The sequence below is a fragment of the Ceratotherium simum genome, chromosome 9, assembly GCF_057802395.1.
Source record: "Ceratotherium simum simum isolate JZ-2026a chromosome 9, ASM5780239v1, whole genome shotgun sequence".
NCBI lineage: Eukaryota > Metazoa > Chordata > Mammalia > Perissodactyla > Rhinocerotidae > Ceratotherium > Ceratotherium simum.
The window spans coordinates 37,128,316-37,149,738 of NC_141908.1; the positions used below are offsets into that span (position 1 = coordinate 37,128,316).

At 34.3% G+C, this 21,423-nt stretch overlaps 1 pseudogene; it reads left to right on the forward strand.

Moving 5' to 3' along the window:
* Positions 1–18,136: 18,136 nt before the first annotated feature.
* On the forward strand, positions 18,137–18,233 carry LOC147916267 (U6 spliceosomal RNA; annotated as a pseudogene).
* The last annotated feature ends 3,190 nt before the right edge of the window (positions 18,234–21,423 follow it).

A 21,423-nucleotide genomic window follows, 5' to 3' on the forward strand; every position in this document is an offset into this window, starting at 1 on the left:
TGTTAATAACATTCAGGATATTGTACTATAGCCTTAGTACCTCAAATTGACACAAGAGCAAAGTCCAGATAAACAGCAGATTATGACACTCCTTCAAACTGATCACATCTATTAATATTTGAAATATACTCTCAGTGCCCAATAGGACTTTTCTCCATTCTCAAAAGTTCCATGGGTCTCTTCATGATATATCTGAAAAGGTAAATGTGTTAAGGAAAAAAAAAGTAATCCAAGTTTCAGTGAAATATTCACAAGAGTGCTTTATCAATAGACACAATCTCCAGCTTTAAATGAGTTTATTTAAGCATTTCACAAAGCACGTGGAACTTGATCTAGCTACTTATGCTCCTCACAAAGGAAGAACAAACTTCCACAAAATACGATTTGGCAAGCAGTGGTTGTGAAATGGTGGAGAGTGTTTCTCCCTGTCTCATTTGTGGTTCTAGTGAAATCTGTACAATAAAACGATCATTCCTCAAAAGTCAGAGTAAAACACTGTGGAGCACAAAGGGTATGATGCTACTATTGTAGTGCAGGCTAACTAATTCATAGACAGAAAAATAACATGTTGAAATGCTTAAATATTGCAAATCAGTATATAAAATGCCCATTTCTCTTTCAGCCTGACCAAAGGGTATTAATCGTTTATTCCTTCAGGCTTCGCCTACATGGAGTAGCAGAGAAAAAAGAAAACAGATTATTTTTATCTTGTTGTAGGAAAAAGGGAGGCAGTCTGCTATGAACAGGTTTTGTGCTAGTCACTTCATATATATAATCTATATGTAATCTATTTTAATATTCATAATAATGAAGAGATGGGATCAGAGAAACTAGGAAAAATTTTCAAGATCAGTCATACAATGAGCTAATTATAAAAATAAGATTTCAAGCCCATTTTACCTGACTTCAAAGTTGATGATCATTCTCTAACAGACTTATCAAAATCTTGTATTCTGTAACCACTGCATTTAAGAATGAATTTTACAAACAGACAGAATAATTGGCCTGATTTGGGAATAAAATTTTGGCTCTGGCCCCAGAAATTCCAACTTTATAGAACTCCAATATTGTTCATGGTCAAGAGTATGGAAAGTGGGAGCTACGTGACTGAAAATTTGTATCTTTATCATCAACCAGCAATTTGATCTTGAGTAAGTCACTTATGCTCTCTGTGCCACAATTCCCAACTGTAAAAATGGGATAATGATAACAACAATATTGCATGGAGTTGTTCTGGGAATTAAAGCAATTATATATACAAAAAACGTACAGTAAGTTCATTTTAAGCAATTTTAAGCAATCTTAATCCACAATTGGAAGAATTAATAACATTTTCATTAACACATCTCAGAAATTTAAGGAAAACTACAATTGCAACTGCTGTGTGGAATTTAAGAATCTTAATTTTGGGTGGGATATATTCAAAAAGATCATTGATAAGAAAAATGGAGAAAAAATATATGGAAAAAGAAGAAAATGTGAGAGAATGTAAATCAAATGAATGAATTGGAATTGCTATAATATACTATTTAAAATTAGTTTTAGATGCTTAAATATGCATTAAATTTTTCTCTAAAGAAGAGAAAAAATCAGATTAGTTTTGTATTTCTGAAACTAAAAGGAAATTACAACACTAATATTATTTTTCTAGAACTAGTTTAAAGTTTCTGGGAACACTAGTTTGATTTTTTTTGAAGGAAGAAGCATAAAAGATTGAGTTCTCCATTCACTCCCCCACCCTCTACAGGGAAAGGGGAAAGAAAAGAGGGGAAATTCACTCTAGCAATGGTTAAGTTTTTTTCAAAGTGTTCTGAACATTTTAGATTATCAGTGTAGACTATACCACTGTGGAAGCTTTTGAAGGATTAATAAATCTGCTCTGAATATTCCTACTGCAAATGTGGCAGGTGGGAAGGGTATATATGGCCTAAGGTAAAACCCTTGACAAGACAGAGGGTATCTGAATTCTGAATCGGCCTAGAATATGACAAGTGATTGTAAATTTCCTTTTGCAGTCTATAATCTTGTCAGGAACTAATGCAGTTCTCTCTGTTGCAATTTTCATTAATATTTAGACTAACTTTAATGTAGAAAATGGACTGAATACTAGATATAAACTATTTTATTGACTCAACCAGTAGATAGCTTTGTAGTTTTACCAACATTTCTAAGCCAGTTGCAATGATTTCAAAGCTAATATTATACAAAGAATTTTTATATGCATACTCTTATTTACATTCTCTGAGGGTTATTTTCTGAGTTACATTAAATCTCAAAGAAAAACAGTCCTATAACATATCCGAATGTTCCTACATTTTATCAGGTACATCAATAACTAATGGAGCTAACTGGTGGTCCATAATGAAAGCAATCTATGAAGAATAACAATGTCACATTGTTTAAGTAAATTAACCTTTTCTAGACATGGTGTGAGGAGTATAACTCAATGAAGATATTTTCCTTTTAATTAATACAAACACATAAAGTAGAGGAAATGGTCACGATGTGGACTTAACTCTACAACATTGGGAAAATGCTGATAAATCCAGGATATCAACCATAAAAAGTAATTTTCCAATCATTTTTTTTGTCTTTAAGAAAAATGCAAGGAGGATGAATGCCCACTTATGTTCTAAAGCATTCCAACTCCAAACCGAGGAGAAATTTAGTCATAGGAGATTAATATGCAATCTATGTCATCACAATACCAAGAATAAAAATTCCAAATAATAAAAATGTTTGAATATTTTTCTCAAGGTCTTTTATCAATCTTGTTCCTGATTCCTTGACTCCATATTATCCTCATATACTATACCCTCAGACATACTAGTATGAATTCATCTAAATTGATAGAATAGAGTTCCATCAAAACAAAATAATTTTCATATAAATATGTACAAAACAGAAAGTCAGTCAAGCAATAGGTCTTTATTTATAAAATTCATAATAGTATTTAAGCTAAGAGTTATTTCTAAATATAGGTGTAGTTCTCTGAGGAGAAATAATGTGTGTTTTTCTCTCATTGATGAGGAAAGAAATTCAATGATATTAGAAGTTATTTAACAAAAGAAGATGTTTGGTCTGGAATCTTGAAAGCAAAGAAGAATGTGATAGCTTTTGACAAGAACTCCTAAAGAGGGAATTGTTTTTTTTGGATAGGTTAGCACCAGAGTTACAAATAAGAAGGTTTCAGTTTATCATAAGAAAAACCCCTACAAAGATGGCACAAGATGGTTTTAGAAACATTAACCCTGACACAGTGTTTAAAATTTTATCATAAGGATAAACACCAAGAAATGGAGGAACCAATTAGAAATTGCAAGCCTTACTCTAGTAGTTAGAGTATTTTGGAAATATAAATGTAAAATAATTCTACTAAACCACAGCCAGGCTCTCACCACTTCTTATGATTCTTTTTACATTTTTTGTGTGATTTCATTATTTTTTACAATTGTAACTCTGTGAAATAATCTCCATCTTGGTCAAGAGAATAGCCCCTTTACTTTGTGCAAATAGCCTTGGCTACTACTTCACGAGAAGATGGAGTTTATCTGCTGTGAGCACCCTTTTCCACTTGAGCACCTCAATTTTTTCCCCTTGCCTTCAGTCTCTTTGTTTACTGAAGAAAGTGATGCTTCTTTCATTTGAACTTGGTTGCCCTTCACTTTCCTAGAAGCTTCAAACCTAAGCATGAGTTCTCTGCCCTAGAAAATGTCTTCCCTTTTCCTTCTGAAGATGCAACCTTATCTTTGGTTTTCTCTTTATCACCAAACATCTACAATTGTCCTCTAGCATCTCTGCTGCACATTTCACCATCTGCCCACTTTTACTCTCCTGAAATGTAGATTTCTTCCCATGACTATGCCAAAACTATTCTCAGGCAGGGTAGCAACCATCCAGCCATAAGTTAAAGTAAGGTAGAATCAATCTTGCTTGATTATTTACAACTTTCTTCAAACATGCTCTTTCTGATTTCCTAATTCTGTTGTAGCACTACCGTCCTCTCAATCACTCTGGATTGTCTTGGATTCCTCATCCTCGCTTACTCCTTCTTCCTTGAGCAGGTTCTATGACCAACCTCTGACCAAGATCAGTAGATTCCACTTCCTTTCATTGTGGAATCAGGTTATTGTCCTGAGGAAAGCACAGAAAATCTGGGAGAGAAACTTGAAGACTTATGATGAGGTAGCTAAGGAATGAAATCTAAAACTGCCAAGAGACACTGAGACTTAACTGAAATGAGAAGGAACCACAGTCTAAGGATGCAGTCCTTCATGTTCCCATGAAAGTTTGCCATACTAGACTTAGAGGATATACTGATCACCAGAAGCCTGACACTACGTTTTGCTCTGCACAATGAAGGCTTTCTAGGAAAAATGAGGAGTGGACTCTAAAGTAATTAACTTATATGCTTACTTATGTAACGCCTTTCTTAGGGCAAACTCAGTTTCAGAATATGGCTCTTACACTTGGTATTGATTCCAGTCCTCAAACTTCTCTGTGTAGGAGGGTTACCTACTATGTTGCAAATCTTTCATCACAAAGCAAAATATGTGGAACTGAATTTGAACTTTCAGTTTCTGCTGGAGTGATTTGGGTTAGATGATATGAAGACTATGATTATCAACCAGGTTGTGTGATATTGGAAAGGCTGATCGGTTAAGGCAATGGAGCTTTTTTTTTTTAACTCCATTTTTGAGTTTTAGAAAAAAGTCAATTAAATTTCTAGGATATAGCCAGAGTCCAGTTTTTAAATAAAGCAAAGTACTAAATGTCGTGCCAACCTCATTCTACTTGTATGCAATATAGATAAAACATTCTTCTAAACATCTAAATATTTTGAGCATTAGACAACTTGGTGTATCACATCATTAGTTAGGTCATCTACTTTGTTGCTCATGTAAGTATTTCTACAATTTTAGCTTTCATTAGAATTTAGTCTTAAATTCAAAGTTGATTCGGCATTAAATATTTAGAAATAAGAAATTGATGTTGTTGGTAATTTATATATTATTGTTTTATTTCTCCCATTTTTTTCTTTTATACTAGTGCTTGAGGATACATCCTTCCAGTATTATACTCTTGCAGACTACCTGAAGAAAGGATATTAATATTTTTCACACAGAATTGAGTAACACAAAATAATAATTAGATAAAACTTAGTGTCTCCCAACACAATTGGTCTAGAGTCACTACATTATCTAATTCCATGATTAAGATATACTTCATAGATTTTTCTGAGTAACAAAAAGACATTGCTTTAAATCAGGAATATTTGCATCTAGTATAAACATAAAGTGTATTTAGAGTAGATATCATTCTTTGAAATATTTTAAAATTTTGGCATATTTTTATTGATTTTAGAATCTAAGTAAAGAAAAGCTTATTTGCAAAAGAAACAAAAACAATCAAACCAAAATAATAAACATAGTTTTTTTAAGGTTATAAATTTGGTTAAAATTAATTTCATTTGCTTAGTTTCTCATTATTGACATACAGAAAATTGATAGCATTTAATACTTGTCATTTGATTTGTTTAATATTACATAGATAACAGGGACAGAGTTAAGATAGCTCTTAAAAAAGGAATCTACTTACTTTCTACTCAGTAAAGGTTTGTTTATGGAAGAAAGCAGATGCTGAGCACTAACCTGGGAATTTAATTTACTCTACAATTAATTTGCATAATTTGGGAATGAAAAGGTGTTGATTTTCTTAGCTGCAAGGATTGTTCTCAGTTTCTCACTCAAGATCTCTACTTTGTATTATTGTCTTATTAAATGGAAAACAAGTATGGAATGCACTGGAAATTCTTTAAACACAAACATTGTCAGGGACATAATTTTATTTCAGAAGTTAAGATTGCTCTCAGCCTGTCTCTAGCAGTTGACTGCCTCAATCTGAAATTTCTCAATTTCTCTCTTCTCTTCCACTCTAATTGAGCTCTTGCAAAACTGCCAGAGTAGTCTTCCTGAAAGGGAAAGAAAAATTAGCAAAGAGAAGAAAAAAAGGTGAAAAAGAAAAAGAAGAAAAGAAATTAGAGCATATGTTGTCACTCTGCTGGTTAGACATACAAGGTGCTTCAAGCTCGGTTCCCATTCTTTTTTTTTTTTTTTTTTGTGAGAAAGATCTGCCCTGTGCTAACATCTGCCAATCCTTCTCTTTTTTTGCTGAGGAAGACTGGCCCTGGGCTAACATCTGTGCCCATCTTCCTCCACTTTATACTGGACGCCACCACAGCATGGCTTGCCAAGCCATGCGTTGGCACGCAGGGATCCCAACTGGCGAACCTCGGGCCACCGCAGTGGAGCGCGGGCACTGAACTGCTTGCGCCCTGGGCCAACCCCTTGGTTCCCATTCTTGATTCATCAGCTATCACAGTCTCCACCTTCCCATGAGTCAGCCACACTGACAAGTCTCTTTCCAGAAGATACATGCCTTTTCACACCCTAATATTTATTCTTTTCTTATGCTTTTCATTCATCCCAGAATGCCTCCTCCTCCCCCCATATATCTCTTATTTAATTAAAGAACTTGGACAAACGTGACTTCTTTCAAGAGGCTTTTCCTAATAGCTCAGATAGAATGTATTGTTCCTTCCAATGTGTCCTTATTGCAACCAGATTATAAACTCCTTCAGAACAGAGATCATACCATGGTTGATGATAATAAATGCTGCCTGAGTTCAATCGAATTGAACTTCAGCCTCATCTAAAATAAGACTTTCTCCATGAAACATTTTCTGATCCTCTATTAAACATGACTTCTTTCCTTAAGTGCTGTGGTTTTCATTCTTTTATGCCACTGACTTTCTTCTTATATTATAACTAATATGTAGAAAAATCACTCCCGGTGTACATCATAAAATACTTAGTGGCAAGAAAATTGTGTTTTTCAATATGTACTCTAGAGTGACTTGCATATATTTATTACATGGATTTTATATTTTCCAGAAGTCTTCAAATATATATGTATCAATATTGAAAAACCTCACCCTCAAATCCATATGGTCAAATTAAGCATCAACTGCAACATTATGTTATCTTTATAGAATCCTAACCATCAAAAATATAACAAAAATTTGAGATTGGGTATATTTAGATGTCACTATAAAAATTTATTTTATTTTATGTTTTCTGCTATTTTTGAATGTGAATTTTTGAATTATGTTATTTCAATATAAACATTTTGAGAATTGGGTATATAGTCTTTACAACAGGATTGCTATCAGGTATTTTGGGTCTCATAAAACCTCTCCCCTAAACTTAGCATATTAATGATAGGATTAGATGCACAAAAAATGACTAATTTATGATCAAGAAAGACAAATTTTACCTACCTATGAACCTTCTAAATGGTCTTTCCCTCTCAATATATGATGCTATTCTCATTATTAAAGAATTAAATCTTTCCTGAATACTTTTGAGGTAAAAAAATAACGAACCTTCTGTTTTACTCAACAGAGAAATAATACAATGTGTTATTGTAATCTGACTTGTATTCTACTTGCAAAGCACTGGAAATTATTATTTTAAATTATGATGTTAGATTAGATTTTCTGCAGCTTAGTATATTGTAATGTAATATAATTGCTAAATGCAAATGAGATACTGTACAGCTTTTCTATAGAGTTGTTCATGAAAGCCAAGCATTTTACATATTACAGTGAAGTGCATGTTATTAAGAAACAAATTATAATGAAACTTAATTTAGTATGAAGACAAGATATTGTAGCTTTATAACGGATGACAGTACAGTAAGGTATGTATACAGCAAATCTGCCACCTGCTGAGAAATTCAACTATCAAGAGCATTAAATATGCCAGGAGTGATAGCACTGTACTTTTAAAGATTTCCACTTGCTCTCATTACTTCTTCTCAAAGTTACACTTGAAAGTTATTTTAGCTTCCAAACACTAACCAATGTTTTCTGCCATATAAAGCCTGGGATTCATCCAGTAATACTCTAGGGAGATGTGGAGGAGGTAAATTCTGCCTCTTAACTTTCAGAGTAAGAAGTCCCTGTTTCATTCATCTGTAACTAGTATTAATTGCTAATTACTTTTTTATGTGTGAATATCTTACCTTTCAACTGTATTTTAGTGGATGAAGACAACAGCCACACCTTGCACTCCTTTTTCCTAGCCCAGAGTGGATTTGCAACTAACCCAAACTAGCTGCACATGATGGGGAATTAATTTAATCTTCTTGCAGATAATTTTCTTTCTCTAAAAAACAGCTTTCACCAGATGATCTCTAAAGTCTCCTAAAGATCAAAGATTCTATGAAATATGTTCTAATAATTGCTCAGAAAAATAACTGTGAACTGATTAAATTGAGTAACAAATTGTTAGAAACCAAGGCTCTATGGGGGAAAAAGTATATCAATACATAAACAATGGAATCACAAACAATGGTACTATTTGAGATTATAGTATTCTGTGATCTCCCAAAACCGTCCTTACAGTTGGTGAGGATAAACCATGTAACTGCCATCCAATCACTTTGAAGCTTATGGCCTGCCTAACACCCTCCATTTTTATACAGATTATGGGGAGACTGTTTTTGGGAGAAAAGGAAGGTGAAACCACAGCAATTAGCACTACAAATACCAAAATGGCCCACAGATTATAAAACAAAACTCCTCAAAAATATGTTTCTTACTATTTCTTATCACAGGGTTCATTAAATAAAGCACTATTAAATAAACAAGTAAAAAGAAAAGAGCAGAGATACCAATGGGTTTGTTGCATGCAGAAGAAACCAGCTCAAAAGCAATTCATTATTAATGCCTGAATATTCTTGCTAAACAGTTTTGATTATTTCACAAGAAAGAGGTCAAGGTAGTGGAGAAAGGGATTTAATCAAATAAACTCTCACTCTCTCTCCAAATAGCATTTTCATCCAGCTGCATGTAAATTCATCAGATGACTAGCCTCCAAAAGCACAGGCAAGGTTAATCTGCTATGACTGTTAAAACTTCTATGATATGCCTATTGAATAAAGATTTAAATGGGATGAACCATGCAAGTTACCCCAAATTAGATTTTTTTTTGCTCATAAAATAAATGAAATTTCCACTGTTAAAAACAAACAAATAAGCTAAATTTCCCCCCTCTAAATTAGAGTTTATGATTAATTTCTTAAAAAGGGCTCTTTGTAATGTTGTATAGCTTTCATTTATTGGGATTTTTAGGACTTCTTGTCCTCAGGTACCAGGAATTCAAAATGTTTCTACTCTGGTTGGAATTAGCTTAAAAACATTAAGATCTCAGAAATCATATAAAAGAAAAAGATTATAATAAGTTTTACAATATTTTTTATATCATGCTAATTTACCTTTACTTAAATCCAAGATTATAAAACTCATACTTTTATCCAAAGGCAATATTGCTGGCAAACATTACCAAGTGTGTTGGTGATTTATTACTTAAAAGATAAATGTAATTTCAATTTCCAATTTTCAAAATGTAAAAATTGAGATAACATCAATAAAAAGCTATATTAGTGTGTATATTCACAGACAAGGAAAATACACATAAAGACAAAATAACTGCACAGACACAATTTTACTGACATATTTTTGTGTGCTTCATTCTCCATGAACCTTTATAATTGTGTATAAATATATTTTAAAAATTAAAATCATGTTTTAAAATATGGCAAAGCGTTCTATATGTTTTACTTTGAGGACGAATATCCCTGAATTCATTTTCTTAAAAAAATGTAGAATTATACTATATAGGTGTTTCTAGAATTAAAAAAATACCAAAGTATAAATAATCTTTGACAAAAATATATAATTTATCTTCAGTAATAAATAATTTAAATGGAATTTTCAAATGAAGCCAATATCACAACTGTGAACTTATGTAAAGATTTTTAAAGCATCTATGATCTCTTCGCTATTTAAATGCTCATTTCGTGGATTTTTTAATTTATAATTTTAAAATCCATATGAAAACATACTATACCATGGTAATGTTTAATTCAGTCTATTGCTATTTCAATAATCCTTACAATACCTTCTTTCCTGCTAAATGTATACAATTGCTTTTATATCATATATTTTATTTCCATATTTAAGAAGTCATGCAGCTGTTAATAAATCTTCTTCAAAAAAATTAAAGTGTTTTTCTGCTGGCATTCTTTGCCCTCTTAGCTCTCAGCACCTTTCTTGAATCTTAGACACCATTTTACATGAGGACAATTTCTATAAAGCAAAATATAACTGTCTAATTAAGGGCTGTGTGATTGGCTAGTTCGCGGTCTCTGTGACAGTTGTGACAAATACACATATTGGCACAGCCCTAACCTCACTTCACAGTTTGCAACACAAAGACGGTATTTTCAGAAATGTGGAGAACACTCTGATACAAGGCTTCACCTTGTCTAGTGCTATTCCATTTAATTTTTTATTAACTGCCTGAACATATGCCATTCTAGAAGAGGGTAATAGTTACAAAATGTCAGCAGAAACATTTAAACTGCTAAAATGTAAATGATTTTATAAATTTGTAATGAAAGGTAATTGTCATGTGGGAAAAGTAACAGAAAAACAGATATGTGTAAATGCAAAACTGGTAAAAAATACATCTTATTGGTTGAAGGTAGGAAAACCTAAGTGTATTTTAATGAGTACTATAAGTAGTATTTAAATAAAATTAGATTCATAAGCAGAAAATGTGAATTCTATAATATTTTATTTTCTAACATTAGGAAAGTTCATAATAATGACAAGAACTCATCGAACTTTAATGTGCTAAATTCAATAAACAGTAGGACATTAGGCTGCTTCGCCTCATTTAAAAAAAACAAATAAATCAAAGTAGGGTAATATAAATAAAAAGTGTCTTTGGTATCAGAACAATAGCTTTAAAAGCACAATATTCAAACATGATTAGTTTGTTTCTTTACTTTCCACTACGATGAAAAACAATTTAGTGATTAATCCCTTCAGCAACATAATGCTGGGTCAGTACTTTCAGATATGTCAAGAAAAAGACTCCGGCAAGGAATTGAGTATTTCCTCAGCCACCACACAGAGCAACCACCTCCCAGTCAGGTTTGCGGGCAACCATCTTTAAATGCTTGAGCTGTTCTGCGTGGCCATGACAAGATTTGCAATTCTCTGCGTTTATTTACACACCATCACCCCAACTAGACATCACATGGAAGTGGCATGGTCACAGCTGACCCCAGGGTAGTCCCTGTCTCTGCCGATCCAATTTCATCGTGCTCTGCAATTGAACTGCAGTCACACTGTGGAGGATGTATGCACAGGACTCCGTGCCACAATAAAATTAGCAGAAGCTTGTCAGGGGGCATTTTCCTGTTTTACAGTGACAGACCCTGGACAAATAGGTCTGCTTTCCAGAAATCCATAGAGGTCTGGATCTCTTGAAATGTATATGAGCCCAGCATATTTATGTCACAGCATTCTATAAGGAAAGCTTGTTACGTGATAGTTTGAGAACAATGTTAAGCCTTTGCTCTTTTTTCCCCTTTCCGTTTCCTCTTCACAGTTTTCAGGGGCTTTAAATTGTCCATGAATGGACTACTTATTTTTGATTTGTAGAAAAACAGCTTCTGTTTAGTAGAAGTAACTGAGAAAAATGTATTCTTCCTTCAGGGAAAAAATGTAGCACAGATCTATTGTATTTTGAAAGCAGAAGTTCAGAGATAAAATTTTTTTTGCGGTTTGCTAAATCAAGATTCGAAAGTCTCTTTCCTGAACCCTCATTTTCCCTGTAAAAATTAGTTATATGACAAGTAAAATCTGTTTAACAAGACACATTTAAAATATACATGCAAATAAATTTAAAAGATCCCTTGTTTAAGATAAAATGTTAAAAGAATAATATGGTAAATAGATAAATTTTACCATTCATGGGCACAACATTTTAAAATATAATGTGTTTTGTAATCTGGCCTAAAGTAATTTTATTAGATATTCTGTGCAGTTCTTACATCAAACATTCTCAGAAGCCCTGGGATCATTTTATATTCACTGGAAGACAGAAAGAAATCCAAAACCTAGTTAAATAAATTGTTCATTTATTCCTTCCCTTTTATGCACCAAGATCTACATGTGGTCATTAATTATAAAGAGACTATTATAGCACCATATTTTCATTCAATACGATGTCCTGGTATATATCAAAGAAGTCCCATAATTAAAACAGAAGGGCCACAATGACAATTAAAATTACAATCTATATGGGGAAAGAAAGTACAGTTCTGCAATTTTTCACCCTGTCACTGTCAGCTGCATGGAGCATTCTGGTCACGTCTCTTGTAAAGCAGCCTAAATTCTTCACCAATGCAACCTCAAAAGCATTATCAGCACCTAAGCAAAAGCCTATGCAAGTATAATTTAATACGAAGCCACAGTTTGCAAGTAATAGCGTATAAAGTGATATTTAAGTGGTGTTTTAAGCACACTTCTGATGGCTACAGCCGCTTTTCCCTGGTAAATGCGTTTTCCTTTGAGTAGTGATTATGAGTCCTGGGTGAAGAGGTCCTGTGTGCGGGTCTGTCTGTAAGCCTTACTTCCAGCTGCCAATCTTCACTTCACAGTGAAGAAAAAGCCACATAGCACCTTGTTCTTACTCTTGTATGCTGTCATCCCCTGAGCCTGATAACACAAAATCATTTCCACATAACACTTTCCTGCTTCTGCCTCTTAAACCTTGAGACCTACGCATTGTGCATGCACTTGCACCCTTGGCAACCGGCTCCCTGCAAGCCCCTTCCTTTGAACCATCAGAGTCTTCTGGAGGACTATTTTAAACACTTATCTTGGTAAATATCTGCATTAATGGAGTACAAAGCTTTTTGGTAGCAATATGTATTTGCTACAATTTATTGTCTATAAAAGTCACGAACAGTGAATTATTACTCTTAAAATTGTTTTTCTTTATAATAACTTTAAACTGAGCACTCATATATGAAGCATGCAATGGAGATTGAGAAGGTTTTGTATAATAAAACTGTGACATGGTCATTTTTTCCAGTTTTGCATTACAGAGACACACTCATGCATGGTGCTTTTTAAATTCTTATTATGTGTGAGGTCAGGGGGTCGAATGTCAGAAAGTACTGTTAATTTCACGGGGTTAGGGGAAAGTAAATTCAGAGGGAATACAGATCACTTAGCACAGAAAACCAGCTCCTCTGAAGTTTGGTTTTACATTTGTTAACCATATCCTTCAGCTGACGAACCATTGAGACCACGGTGACATTCTGGTCCCAGATATAATGGCTTGACATGCTGCAGTGAGAGTGTGATTCCGTCGCCCTGCTCCCGTGCCAGCCTCAGCCTTCCTCTGAATCAATGAAGCACTAAAACTCCACACAACTGGAACTGAACAAAGCATGTTGCCATTTTGGCTGTGATGTTTAAATTATAGAGAAAGCAGTCAGGATGTCTTAAAGTTCAATCTGACAAGAAATGTAAAATATATTTCTGTCTTCATTCTCTGGGAAGGTAGCATCTTACGCTGCACAGTATCACTACCCAGAGTCCTTTAAAAGTGGTTCGTAATAGAACATCAAGGACCAAATTCTTGCATTTCAGGGCTTTTTTCTAATCGGAAAGACACCTTAGCATTGAGCAAAGTTTTTGGGGGAAAATAATAACAAATAATATTGTCTTATTCGGTTGGCAGTTTAGGGATATAGTTCCTTTATTTTACTATTTGTTTTGAAAAACAAAATGACGGTGCTGGCACACATCTATAGGCACACGTTATATAACTCACACCAACAACATCGAGATGAAACAATGGTCCGTTTTACGGTTGTGAGAGAGGAGTAATAATAATCAAAATACGTTTTAGTGCGAGGATTGGGAGCATATCGAACTCAGACAAAACCTGCAATTTTATTTAAATATAGTTCACTTGACCTGTATAGACAGGTGCTAATAGGTTTAGTTGGGTAGTTTTGTTTTTATTAGTCTTTTTTTTTAAACAAGATTTTTCAGATTCAAAACTCAAACTGGGCTCAGCTGCCCCCTTATAATTAAATTTTAATGACTGAGGCTGAGTGTTTGTGTTTTGGCAGCATGCTTAATAGTGTTAGCATTGAAATGGTTACAACTAGACTTTGAGGGGGGGCAAACCCATTGCAAGTCATAGGTGAAGTTTCTCCAAAGACGCTCTGATTTACTGGATGCTTTGGGATTTAGCATGACAGCTAGCCACAGGTCATCCAGTTGTAGTAACTTGTTAAAAAATAAATTAGAAAAAAATACTACATACTCTAAATTCCACAGTAGCCTGGGGGCCAATGCTTTTCAGTTTTAACATTTTTTTCACCAGAAGTAACAGTTCTGTATGTTTTTGTATGCCAAAGGGTCTATTGGTAAATAAGCACAGTATGTGGTACTGCTCATAAAATCACCCTTTCTCAGAAAATGGCAAGAACGATCCAGGGTACACATTTTAATCAGTTCATTTTTTTAAAAGAATTATTATTAACTTTGCCGTGGTGTATTTCACTGGCTTCCTTTTATAATTAAAAACTTTTTCCCCTCAAATTCCCTTTCCAGCAAGCAGCCTGTTGCCTGAAGTTTTAATCCTTCATTACTAGTTAAAACAAAATCACCAATTAGGCACATGAACACGTCTGTATTAATCTCATTAAGGTGATGGCACCAAATAAATTGGAACTAGTTTGGTGCTTTTACTGTGTTCCTATGGCTTTATCAGGCCCTGTGGTCATATACAAAGACCTCGAAGCTTAGTCATTTAGAGTCATTCAGTTGTGGACTGAATGTGGCATTACCATCTATGGCTGAAAATTGCTTTCAGCTTTTAAACTGCACTGACTAGTCTGTAGTTAATCTTAGATCATTCACTCGCAAAATTAAATGAGCCAGAACGATGGTCTTCTTTTTTTTTATAAAATAATACATCACAAAACACTTATTTGCCCTGCCCAAAAGAGAGATCAAATTCATTTAAAATCCCATAAACCAGAGTTGTGAATTTTTAATTTTATTTAGTAGCAGAGAAATAGAGGGTAAGCTATCTTTCTACAGCACATCGTTGCTATAAATTTACATATGGAACATGGTTTGATGCTTAACCAACCTTTAATCTACCTTTGATGTATATTTCTACTTCAACGTGGTCATGTGACACCCTTATTAATGCAAATGCAAAAAAGACTGTTTTGGAGCTCTGATGTAATTAGCCATAAACTATGTTTAAAAAAAAAAAATGCCTACTTGAGTCACTGAAGTTGCATATAAAGTTCACAGTTATCATCACAGAAGAATAACCTTAAAAAACTAAGTTTAAAATTTTTACTTCATTCATTCCTTTATTTTCTCCACAAGTAACTATCGAAGACCATTTTACTCTACCAGTGATAGTCAACTAAGATTTGATTGCTAAATAATGCGTTTTATAGGAGTAAAACATCTTAATTTTTGTAGGACTTTTATCCAGCTTCTTGTAAAAGTAAAATCACACAGAGAAAAATGCTAACTGAGGCAAGAAGAAATGCAATACTTCTTACCCTGATTACCATATATCATCATCATTTCAAACACATCATCCTTTAAATGAAAACATTGGGTGCATTTGCTTGTTTTGGTTCCCTCCCCTCCCACTGCCCTACCCCACCATGTGGACCAAATGTCTATGTTTTGATTTTGGCAGTCACTAATTTTAGGCTCCAAGAAACTTAAGCTACCGCAAATGAGGTGAGGTCACCTCATAATGCCAGATGGAGGCAAAAAGTTTGGATATTTGAAGGGCTGACCCAGTGAGTCCCCTGGTGAATGACAGGACACTAAGGTTAGATATTGGAAAATAAGGTTCGTGCTACTCTGTCAGGGAGGCCAGTGCAAGCTGCCTTTTTGACAGAGAAGGTGGTGTGTGGTCTGGACCTCAAGAAAAAGGAAGTCAGCCACCCGGATCAAAAATTACCCTTTGGACCATCCACAAATGATTCTGACATCAACTTTGGGCGACAGGAAGAAAATGGTAAAAGAAATAAAAATAAAAATAAGATTGTACTTTATTTTGGGATAGTCTCAGGTAATTCCAAGGATCCATCTCAATGCTATGAAAGTTCCTGGATTAAGAATATAATTGCCAAAGCCACTTCTTTATTTCTACTGTATGTTGCAAGTGTACATGACTCTAGGTTTACAGTTCCAGAAGTTAACTATTCATCAGTTTTTTAAAATGTAGCATTATAAGCGTAAGTACAGTAAAATAAAATGCATTTCTATTTGAATGTTCTTTTTAATTTAAACAAAAGCAAAACTGACAGAAATTAATAGAAGCCACTCATTGGTAATATAATTATTTTGGAACAGAAGACATGTCTTTCTATTTCATTTGTAATAACCTAGAAAAAAAGGATTTTGTGACCAAAACATCAACTCATTTTTATTGAGACTGTCCTCCCCTTCTTAAAAACTTTCTTGAGACTCCTTGACCTGATTCTAAATATAACTGCGTTCCTTAAATCTTATTGTATTGCTACTTTAAAGGGGTAGTGGGTTTATATTTTTCAACAAACTTTAATGATTTAAAAGGACCTAAATCTGTTCGAGATTTGTCCCTTTTCTAAGAATATGGATGAAGCAAAAGATACATATATACATATATACTTTTAAATATCATCCAAATATCAGGGGACCATTCTAAATACTGCACGGTATTAGTTTTTCCATCTCAAGAGAAATATCTGTATATTGTTGTTTATTCTGTAAAATATTCCTTTTTTTAATAGCCTGAACCAAATAATTTCTCATTTTTACAGGCTTCACTTCACTTTTCTCACAGTGAATAAATTGCAACTTATTTCCATGAAATTCACAGATGACACAGATCTTTATTTTGCATAAAGGCATAAAGAAGTGTCTAATATCTTCAATATTCATCTGCTAAGTGGACATTTGCATTGGGTTAGAACAGAAAAAGAGCCCCAACCCTCCCGCAGTGACAGCTGTACAAAGGGATGACATCTGACAGCTGTGACAGTGCTGAAGGGAAACTCAGATGACTCGCAGCATCCATGATCCAATTACAGCACACATCCCTCTGACAGACCCAGCAGCTTGACTCCAGCGTTTGGAAGGACAGTATTGATCTCTTGTCAGAAACCAGTTGCCTGCCTACAATTGTGCGCTGCTGAACTTTGAAAAGCTATAGTACCCTCTTAAATGATAGGGGCAGTCAGGTTATAGTATTCAGGTACAAAGAGAGGTGCAAAGGGTATCTGCTAAATGCTCTAAACTTGAACAAATCATAACAATATGACAGTCCAATCATACTCAAGGAGCCCAGCTGATCTAGCTGGCTACTGTCTGTGCTAATGGAAAGACAGCTCTTTGTGTTTAGTGGGATGATCTTACTTGATGAAAAGGCCACTGCAATTAGTGCATGCTGGTTGGCTGTGCTTGGTGACAGCAGCATGGATGGTATAATGGCAGCTGCCAATAACCTTAACTTCAAGAAAATAGACAATTAGGCCTTTGATCCTAACACTGTTAGTCCCTTACTGCAGACCTCTGCTTGGCTTTCACTGTAACCTCACAAGGGCAATGTGGTACAACCTGGCCAAACAGAACGACTTGGTCAAGAGGTCAATTACCTTTCTCCTTTCTCCTATGTTCCTGCGTTCCTTATGGAAAGAGTGAGAGAAAGAGAGACTCATGCAAAATGTAACAAACATACATATTTCCTTTCAGCTATAGTTTAAAGGAAGCTTTAATGTTTTAAGATCAATGTTTTAAGATGCAAAATTTTAAAATACATTTTTAAAAATACAAGATGCTGAACTTTAAAATAGAGCTATCTAATAGCAAGTGATGTAATGTTTTAAGATACGTGTAGCACTGAATGTTAAAAAATTATCAAAATCTAGGATAATTAAAGGTTATTTCCAGTTTATCTTTATTACTTTAGGATTGGATAAAGATAGACGAAATATTCCGAAGATTTAGAGCATGCACAAAACTTATGATGCAAAGTATTACAGAGCTTTTCATCAAAGGCAGCTCCAGGGCAGGTAAAGGAATTAGGTAGGAGTGAAGTGGAGCACACAAACATGTGCTCACATACACACACAAATTCTGCAAGTGTAGACAAATCTATGATCAGAAAAATGACGTCTAGCGCTCCAACAAAATTGGAACGATACAGAGAAGATTAGCAATGTCCCAGCCCAAGGAAGACATGCAAATTTGGGAAGTGTTCCATGTTTTTAAGGGAATATTCTTTATTCAAATTTAGAACTTTTCTTAATTTTAAAAGTTTTTTCTGTAATTGTTGAACAGGTAATAAGTATTATTAACTCTAGGTAGACAAGTATTGGAAACCAAAACACATAGGAAATGTTTACTGTTGTAATTTCATTAAATTGTAAGTATTAAAAAAATTTAAGTTTATATCAGTTTTAGATACTTTCTAATGGAATGGGTATAAAGGCAAAACTGAAAAACTGACATTATATAAAGTATAAATATATGTTTCAAACAGTCAAATGTTGAAGAAGAGTTTGGTATTATTTATTTTTTTGTGTGAGGAAGACAAGCCCTGAGCTAACATCCGATGCCAATCCTCCTCTTTTTTGCTGAGGAAGACTGGCCCTGGGCTAACATCAGTGCCCATTTTCCTCTACTTTATATGGGATGCCGCCACTGCATGGTTTAACAAGCAGGGCTTCTGTGCGTGTCGGGATCCGAACCAGCGAACCCCAGGGCTGCTGCAGCGGAGTGTGCGCACTTAACCTCTTGCGCCACCGGGCCGGCCCCCGGTTTGGTATTATTAAAAGATAAAATAGGGTATAGAAACTAGGGTTTCACAAATGAACAGAGAACTAGAGATCAAAAGCATGAAAAAATAAATTTGGCAGAGCCTAGAAAAACTGAGATATAATAGTATCTAAGACAGAAGGAGACACACAACCAATGTGCTTCAGAAATACAAATCCTTAATATGTATGCAAAGATACTCCTATTCACTCATATGTAAATGAATGCTAATTAAAACACATATAAGATCACTCAAATGTAAATTGGATAATACAAAATTAGTGAAGGTGTGGAGAAACAGACATTCTCTTCTTGAAAGTACAAATTGTAACAGTCTTTCTTGAGATTAATGCAGAAATATCTATCCAAAATCCCTACTACTTTAATCATAAACATTCTTCACTGCACCAAGATTTATATGTAAGAACATTCACTGCAGTATTGTTTGTAATGAGAAAAAATGAAAACAACCCTAATATCCAGTAGAAGGGGATCAGTGAAGTACATCATGATACATACATAAAATAGAATAATATACAGCCAATAAAAAGAATGAAGTGGATTGATATAAGCTGATATGAAAATTTCTCCAAGATAGAAATAGAGTATTATCTTATTTGTATAAAATATACACAAAAACAAACGTATACGTAGGGATGTTTGCATACTTGTGCTTATATGAATATGCATGAGATATTTATATATGCATATATATGCTTTATGTATATTAACATTTTTAGAAATACAAACAATAAACTGGTAATAGTAGTTATCTACCATGATTTAGAGATGGTAAGGAAGACTTATTTTTTTTAATTAAAATACCTTTTTTATTCAGGTAACATTGGTTTATAACATTATATAAATTTCATGTGTACATAATTATATTTTGACTTCTGTATAGACTACATTGTGTTCACCACCAAAAGTCTAGTTGCCATGCATCGCTGTACACATGTCTCCCTTTCACCTGCCTCCCTCCTCCCCCTCCCCCTCTGGTAACCACCAATCCATTCTCTGTATCTATGTGTTTGTTTGTCATTGTTTATAGTCCACATATGAGTGAAATCATTGCTACTTGGCTTTCTCCATCTGACTTATTTTGCTTAGAATAATACCCTCAAGGTCCATCCATGCTGTTGCAAATGATAAGATTTCATCTTTTTTATGGCTGAGTAGTATTTCATTGTATATACATGCCATATCTTCTTTATCCCATCATCTCTTGAGGGCACTTAGGTTGTTTCCCAGTCTTAGCTATTGTAAATAATGCTAAAATGAACATAGGGGTGCATATATCTTTTCAACTAAGTGTTTTCATGTTGTTTGGATAAATACCTGGAAGTAGAATAGCTGGATCATATGGTAGTTCTATTTTTAATCTTCTGAGAAGTCTCCATACTGTTTTCCATGTAGCTGCACCAGTTTGCATTCCCACCAGCAGTGTATGAGAGTTCCCTTTTCTCCACATCCTCTCCAACACTTGTTATTTCTTGTCTTTTTCATAATAGCCATTCTGACAGTCCTGAGGTGATATCTCATTATAGTTTTGATTTGCATTTCTCTAATAATTAGTGATGTTGAACATTTTCTCATGTGCCTGTTGGCCATCTGTATATCTTCTTTGGAAAAATGTCTGTCCCGCTCCTCTGCCCATTTTTTAACCAGGTTTTTTATTGTTGTTGAGTTGTATGAGTTCTTTATATATTATGGATATTAACCCTTTATCAGATATCTAATTTGCAAATATCTTCTCCCAGTTGGTAGGTTGTCTTTTCATTTTGTTGATGGTTTCTTTTGCCATGCAGAAGCTTTTTAGTTTGATGTAGTCCCGTTTGTTAATTTTTTCTTTTTTTACCTTGGCTGAGGGAACATATTCAAAAAGATATTGCTAAGACTGGTGTCTCTCCATTGCATGTTCTTGGCTCCTTTATCAAAAATTAGCTGTCCACAAATGTGTGGGTTTATTTCTGGGCTCTCAATTGTGTTTCATTGATCTGTGTGTCTGTTTTTCTGCCAGTACCAAGCTGTTTTGATTACTATAGCTTTGTAGTATACTTTGAAATCAGAGAGTGTGATGCCTCCAGCTTTGTCTTTTTTTCCCCTCAGGATTGTTTTGGCTATTTGGGGTTTTTTGTTGGTCCATATAATCGTTAGGATTCTTTGTTCTATTTCAGGAAGGCTTACTTTTAACTTATATTACCTTACACATTGTGTAATTACACCATGTATATGCATTACTTTCATAAATTTTTTAAAGCTAGTTAAATGTTTTTGTGTTAATGACCTCTTGCTACGAATATAATACTATTCATGATCAGTGTTTGTGTAGATGGAACACACACTGAGAAGAAAAAAAGGCATATTTCCTAAAGAGATTTAAAATTATAAACATAGAACCCAAACAATTTGTACTCTTCATCTCTTTAGTAAACACTTATTAGACATCTATTGTAGGTCAGATTTGTGCTAGTCTGGGAATATGAAGACTAATTAGTAGTGTGCCTACTGACAAGAATCTCATGGTCTACTTGGGGAGTTTAAAAGAAAAGAGAAGATGGCGCTGGCCTGGTGGCGCAAGCGGTTAAGTGTGCGTACTCCGCTGAGGCAGCCCGGGGTTCGCCGGTTCGGATCCAGGTGCG